The sequence below is a fragment of the Papaver somniferum genome, chromosome 3, assembly GCF_003573695.1.
Source record: "Papaver somniferum cultivar HN1 chromosome 3, ASM357369v1, whole genome shotgun sequence".
NCBI lineage: Eukaryota > Viridiplantae > Streptophyta > Magnoliopsida > Ranunculales > Papaveraceae > Papaver > Papaver somniferum.
This window is the reverse complement of record NC_039360.1, coordinates 107129215-107136453: the sequence shown is the minus strand read 5'-3', so window position 1 is coordinate 107136453 and position 7239 is coordinate 107129215.

Here is a 7239-nt window from a genome sequence, read left to right as displayed (position 1 = left end):
ATCTCCATACGGGGTTAGCCGTGGTCCAGAACTCGGAGTGTTACAATATTAAGCCGCTACAGAAACTAGCTTACTATCAGACTTCAGAATGGAATGTAGTTGAGACCGAATCCACTCTCCAAGTGATTCTGTTACAGTCGCGCTCCTTACGTTTCTTGAACCTCGCAAGCTCTACGAAATTAATTCCCTTAAATGTCTTCTGTTACAACCTAAGAGTTTCTTCATCCGAAGTGAATACTTTTGATACCAATCTTCCTCTAAGAGATAAGCCTATTTGATTTCCGCTTATATCAAAGATCAAGGTGAGGAAATATGTTTACAATAAACAAAGCTAGCAAACCCCATAAATCTGGAACTTGCAAATCCCGAAGAGCATCCTAGATTCTTAACCACCTCTCAAGAACAATCTTCAAAAGATCAATTTAGATCAGTTTTCAGATACCTATCTTGAGGAATCACAAATCTTGAGGCAAAGAGAACTTGTGATTACTATCTATCTTTCCTTAAAAAGATAGCGCAAACCTCTATAACAGAAAAACAATATCATGATACACGAACTATAAAGGTAAAGATAGCCGTACCTGACTTCACGAATCCCTAATGTGAAGTCTTTTAGTAGTATACATAATTATGTTTCTCAGAGGAAACCTAGGTCTATAGAAGATGGCTTTAGAATCAACTAGGACACAAAGTGTCAGAAATTGAATTTTCTAGTTGAATTAGCATCTTTATTTATAGATTTTCAAGGACCAGGGGTTTCTTAGAATTCAATCTAAGATAACTTGATAATCAAGCAAACACTTTTAGGTCTTTAAAATGCAATAGAAAATATACACTAGGAACCGGTTATGGAACCATGTATAATGATTGTTTGGTTTAGAAAGTATGCCACAGAACTAAATTAATTTGATGTTCATTTAAATACCTAAGAATTTAATCATGATGCACATACTTAAGTGTTTGAGTAATCAATGAAGTCTTAGAAGTGTTTGAGAGAGCTCTAGCACTGAGCAAACATATTTAAAAAAATAAGTTTTTGAGCATCTACTAAAATCTTATACTGGGACGGATGGTACCACGTTTCATGAAGCGTTAGGATTGTTCACGAGTCAGGGTACAACGGTTCGTGAGCCGGGTTTTCCAACCCTGCAAAACGACCGAACCCAGTTGACTAAAGTTCGTGAACTGCTATCCTATATTACCAACTTTTAAAATTCAGTGAACAACGGTTAGTGAACTGTCCCCATCTGAACTGACGGTCTGCAAACTGGTTCGCCAACCCTCCCATATTAATGAATCTCAGATAACTATGTTTAGCGAACTGTTCGCCAACCTACCCTGAGTAGAAATATCAGAAAGTTCAATATTTCTCTCTTATGATGTTTGAAACATTCCCGCGTGATAAAATCATTTGCATGGGCAATTTTCAATTGATCCACAAATTAATTCACGCAATAAATTGTTTAGAACTAATATTGATATGGATCGTTGAACATCTTTACTTAGAATCATATTTCGAGATTTTTAACGAGACAAGCTTGACTCGAAACTTCTTCTGTGTAAATATACTAGAAGTCATATGACATCTTCTAAAAAAGATAGAATGATAAGATATTGAGTAAAACAGAATGGTCCAGTCTTCGCATACCTGATACAGAATTTCTTCAAATATCTTCGTCGATCTTCAGTCTTCAAGGGTGATGTCTGATACTCAACTACCAAATTATAACCTAGTCCGAGACTTGACTTAGTAGACTAGAAATCAAGATATAGTTTTGATCATCTAACATTGACAACAAGCTTGAGAATTGTAAGCTTGTTTTGTTCTTCTGTATAGACAAAGAAGTCTATTTATATTTGTAAAAGACACACACTGTTTCCTCGTAAGTATTGGAGGTAGTGAAGGTATGGATAGATGAAGATCGTGGATATAATGGTAAAGTTGTGTCCTCTATACTAGGGAAGCTTCTATATAATCACTCCATCACTCCTTTTACCTCTCATAACTGTCATCGTTACTTGTTACTTCTTCATCATGGGGTGCTTCCACGCCGCATGTTGCTGTAAACTACCAGACCGATACCCATCAAAATCCCCCATGTAACATGTATGATTTCTCGTAGGAATTAGTGGAGTCAGGGACTACCTCTTATCTTGATTGCTCTATAACCATGATGTGTTTACTGAGTGTTAATCCCTCAATAGGCTGGCCATATCTTTTCGTAGTGAAATTCAAGACCCGGGCTTTAAGAAACAACTCAGGTTCAAAATTCATGTGAGTAGTAAGAAATGTTTCGTAAGATAGTATTAGGAATAGGCTCTTAGCAACATAACATGGCCATGACATGTTCGTGGCATGTTTTGTTGTGCTAGCAACAACAACGTACATAGGTGCCATAAATATGGTCGAGGCCTTGCTAGCACATGCTAGTGTTATGGACATGGATTGGCCAATGTTAGCATCGCCATATTTGGTTTCATGGTCACAATGTTGCTCACTAGATCCCTTTAATGTCATGGACGTAACTTTGACAGTTAGTACAAACACGCATTAGTTCTACAACAATGTTCTTAGTGATGTAAGCACTGATATTCGGGAAAGTGAGATGGTGGTGAGGGATGTAAAGGCCCTCAAGCACGTCAACGCTACTAGACCACTCAAGAGACGAATTAACCACTAATAACTCGATTAATAAGACATGAACCTTAATTCATAGAAATTAATCTAACAACGATTTAGGTACAAAACTAGTATCACTAGATAGATCTCGAAAGGTTATGCGAAATAGACTACTCGAACGTGTCATTCGGATACCGGACGAAGAAGATATCTTTGAATTAGTGCAAGGGTAAAATATCTTAGACCGACCTGGCTGCCCATATCATTTTGGTGGGTTCCTTTATCATTTTATCTTTGGCCTTATCATCAGACGTATCGAACAGATATTCATTTCTCTTTTATATCTTCTCTCTCTGTTCTTCTTTCTTCTTTTTCTTTCAATCGATTTCAAGTCGCAGAAGTGATCTTAAGTTGATGTGAATGTTCTGTTGAAGCTGTTTAGATGATCAAGGAGATGTAGTTTTTGTTAATTGTGAAGAAGGAGTTGGTGTTGATGAAGAATCGACGAAAGGTAATTTAGGGTTTCTGTTTAATTGATTTCTTTATGAAATTGAGAGCGTTTTGGTGTTTTAATTCTTGGGTTTGTTGTTAATTAAGTTAGACATGATTATGTAAGGTTTAATTCCAGTTTCATAGTGAGTTAGGGTTTGTTTGTTCTTCCCTAAATCTATCAGAAATTAGGGCCCATGTGAATTAGGGTGTTTGAATCGGAATCAGCAGATGGAGATGATGGATTGGTTGGTGGGGATTGAAGTTGGGTGTTGATTTAGGGTTTTACAATGAAGAGTTAGAAATCAAGGTTTGAGTTTATAATTGAGGATCAATTAAATGGTGCTGGAAAGAAGAAGAATTGGTGATTTGGATTTGATTAATGGTGATATTTAATTACAGAATTGAAGGGATTGCAATTCAAGGGTCGTCTGAGTTTAATTGAGGTTGTGTTGTGGTTTAAGTTATAGATATTGCAGGTTTGCTGGTGTTGGTGGTGTTGATTAATGTAGTGAGATTTGTGGTTGAGGTTAGATGAATGAACTAGGAGATTTCTGAGTTGTTTTGAGTTGTGATAATGCTAATAAATGTGATGGTTATGAACTAGTGTTGGTGATATGCAGTAGCAGTTGAGATGGAGATGGTATATGAAATACAGGTTAAGGGAATTAGAAGAATTAGTGTTATAAATGCAGTGAAGGGGCCTGAGATACTTAGAGTTGAAGATGAGCTGATAAGTTAGTGGTGGTGTTGTTGCTGTCATGAAGATATTTTGTTGCAGTCATGAAGATATATTGTTGCTGGTGTGGAGACAGTTATGAGAGTAACGTTAATGTTGTTCAGTTGCTGGTAGAAGTTAAATAAATTTTGGTATTATGTTTAGATGACTGGTTGCTGGTGGAGTTTGGTTATGGTATTCATGGCTTGGAGGTGGTGATGGAATTGTTGTGTTGATGAAATTGATTACGGCAGTGGTGGAGATTCAAATTGATTGTGTAGGGTTGTCTAAGTTGAAAATAGACGAATGGATATGAAGAATATGTTACCTGGAGTTACAATTTGTGTAGATTGTGATTTGGTTGATAGTTACAAAAGGGTTACCGAGTTGTAATGAACTAGAAAATAGAATTAGTGTTAGTGAAGTTGTTTTGAGTGATTCTTTTGCTCTTAGGTTTGCGAAACTCAGTTAGCAGGTGTTCTTAGTGTCAATCTGTTTTTGAAGCGATTCTTGTATTTATTGCATCTTTTAGTCTTGGCAGGTTAAGTGTCGCACCTTGTTGTGCATTAGTATTCTTTGGCTTGAGCATTAGCTCTGGCCTGTGCAAGGCTTTGGCCTTGAGATTTTCCGCTTAGTCTGAACCTGACTGACCTAGCTTACCCTGACTCAGATATCTGAATGAGTTGAATCGTTTTGGCTCACCGAGTTACACATATTGACCTGAGTTGACTCGGTTGACCGATTTAGACTTTGTCTTATATGACCAGTTGACCTGGCCTTGGATGTTGACCGTTAATTGACCTTTTGACCATCTGTGACCGTTAGTTGACCCAGTTGGACCAGACCTTGTGTTATTGGGCCGAGCTTAATGGACTTGGGCTTAGGCCTAGTTTTCCTATTTTAATTGTTTGGACCTTTATGGACTGAATTAACCTTTAGTTCCTTCTACAAAGTTGCAGATACTCTTTAGGCTTACCAAATGGACTATAGATTCTACCTAGTGGAATTAGTAAACCTGTACTATAGATTCTACCTAGTGGAATTAGAACCATTAGATAGTTTACTTAGCCTATAACTAGAGAATTATATGAGATTTTGATATGAGCCTTGTATGAGCCTTTTGGCTAATTCTTTAGAGTGCTTGTGTGATTAACAGTTAATCTTTATTAACAACGATCGATCTAAAGAATGAACCAGTGGATTATGGATTTCAAGGTAGGCGTGGCTTGTCATCAAAATAGGTGGGAACTCTGTAACCTTCTTGTAATCATTAAGCTTTCTTTTATCTGCGAGCATGATGAGTCCTTACTATTTGAGTGCATGATACCTTATACTGATGTTCTATTTCCTGTATCTTGGGTATGACGTATATATTGCATCTGTATGTACGGTGTTGCTATGATGTGTTGTGTTGATATGCATTGTGAGATTCCCCTGCGAGGAGTATCTGTTGATAAGCATGTAAATGCTACATTTTATGCCCATATTTATATTAGCTAGGATACAATATTTTAGTTACTAATACTATTTTAGTGCTTTTGTAGAAAATGCAAGTGAATTCGATCATCCAGCGAATAAACAGCAAAATGTGAGACTTAATGGTTTTCGCGACGAAAATGGTAAAATGTGGTTGGCCTGGTATTTCCATGTATCAGCAACCACAATGATCAAATATGCTGGCCTGGTTTTTCTATATATCAACAACATTTATTATGCTGGCCTGATATTTCTATATATCAGCAGCACTTATTATGTTGGCCTGGTATTTTCATGTATCGGCAACCACAATGATGAAATAAGATTGGCCTGGTATTTCCATGTATCAGCAACCACAATTATGAAATGGGGTTGGCCTGGTATTTCCATGTATCAGCAACCACAATTATGAAATGGGGTTGGCCTGGTATTTTCATGTATCATCAACCGTAGCTGGCCTGGTATCTCCATATATCAGCAGCATGAAAGACATTTCACTGTCAGAGGCCTAAGGGTGTGAACCAAAGGAGACAGAACTTAATGAATGAGATGGTGGGCTGTCAAGCCAACAGTTATTATGTTGTGCCACTTAAGCCGCCACACAGCCAGAGATAGTGGCAAATCAAACAAAGAACTTCATACTTTTACTTTTATGCAGACACTTCAGTCCACTAAGAGAAACAAATGAGTGAGAGCAGGCACCTGAGTTCGAGTACGATGGAGGTTCGAAGACAGAATGAAGGTGGATTTTGGTTGCCGATGCTAGTGGTGCTTTCGACTAGTGTGATGCTGCTGGATTTGGGTCTCATGGCCTGAAGTGCAGTCAACTGAAGTTAAGTCGTTGTTGACATGGTTCAGTTAAGAAAGCATTCGAGTCGCAGGAAGATTGAAAGTTTTGGCTGGAAATGCTAATGAGAAGTGCAGCAACAATGAGGTTATCGTACTGTGATGGGTTTTACCCAATCTCGGCATGGGTTAATAATTCAAATGAGTTTGTGACTGTGCATGAAGACAAAACTGAGGGTCCTTACAGCTTGCTAGTGAAAGCCAGTGATGAATGAAGAAAGTGGAGACATGCATACGTTGGTTAGCCATCTCGGTGGGTTCACTTCAATGGAAGGTAATGGTGCAGTTCTCAATTATTTGATGCCAAGTTGGAGATGAAGATGATGATTTTCGTAAAGCAAGTGAAGAAGAAATGTGCGCTGCCATGGTTGTCGTGGTTGAGCGAGAAACTAAGATGAAGAAGTTCTCAAGATGGTCGATATGATGGTGATGGATGGTGTCTGTAACAGCGCATGAATGGATTCTGGTGAACTGGTAATCGCATGAGAAGATGGAGGAGTTATGTTCCTTCCGTTTCGTTTGTGTTCTTTGACCAAGCTATGGTTGAGCAATGCAGTCGATCGGTGGAGTAAGCAGCTTTGTTACTGCAGCTGTGTGCTTGAGTCTATTGGGTCTGTGTGGTGAATTCGAATCAGTTCTTAGAGATGATGTTAATGGCTGCAGCTACGATCTGTGGTGCTTTCAATCACGGCACTCGACTAGGAACGAATTTGTTAGATGTGTATGGAATAATGGTTCAGTGTTCCTTTTTATGGTGATCGGTATTTCGATGTCGACTACACACATCAATTGCATTCATGGGATTTCTGGGAAAATTGAAGTTCAGAGTTCTCGAGATGAGTAAAGACTTAAATGGTGATTCAGTCAACTGGGTTTTGTGTGGTTGGTTAGCGTCTTGCTTAGCTACTGCAACCGGTGGAGATGGCATGATTTGAATCGGTTTTGGTGGGTGCCGGGGTGGTCTGGGAATAGCCGCCGATGTTGTGCAGCCGGTGATTAGTCAGGTCACAGAAATGGAGTAGGTGCTACACGGCTGGGAAGACATTTGGTAGTGAGTCTCATTTGGGAATTAGTTCAAAATATGGAAACA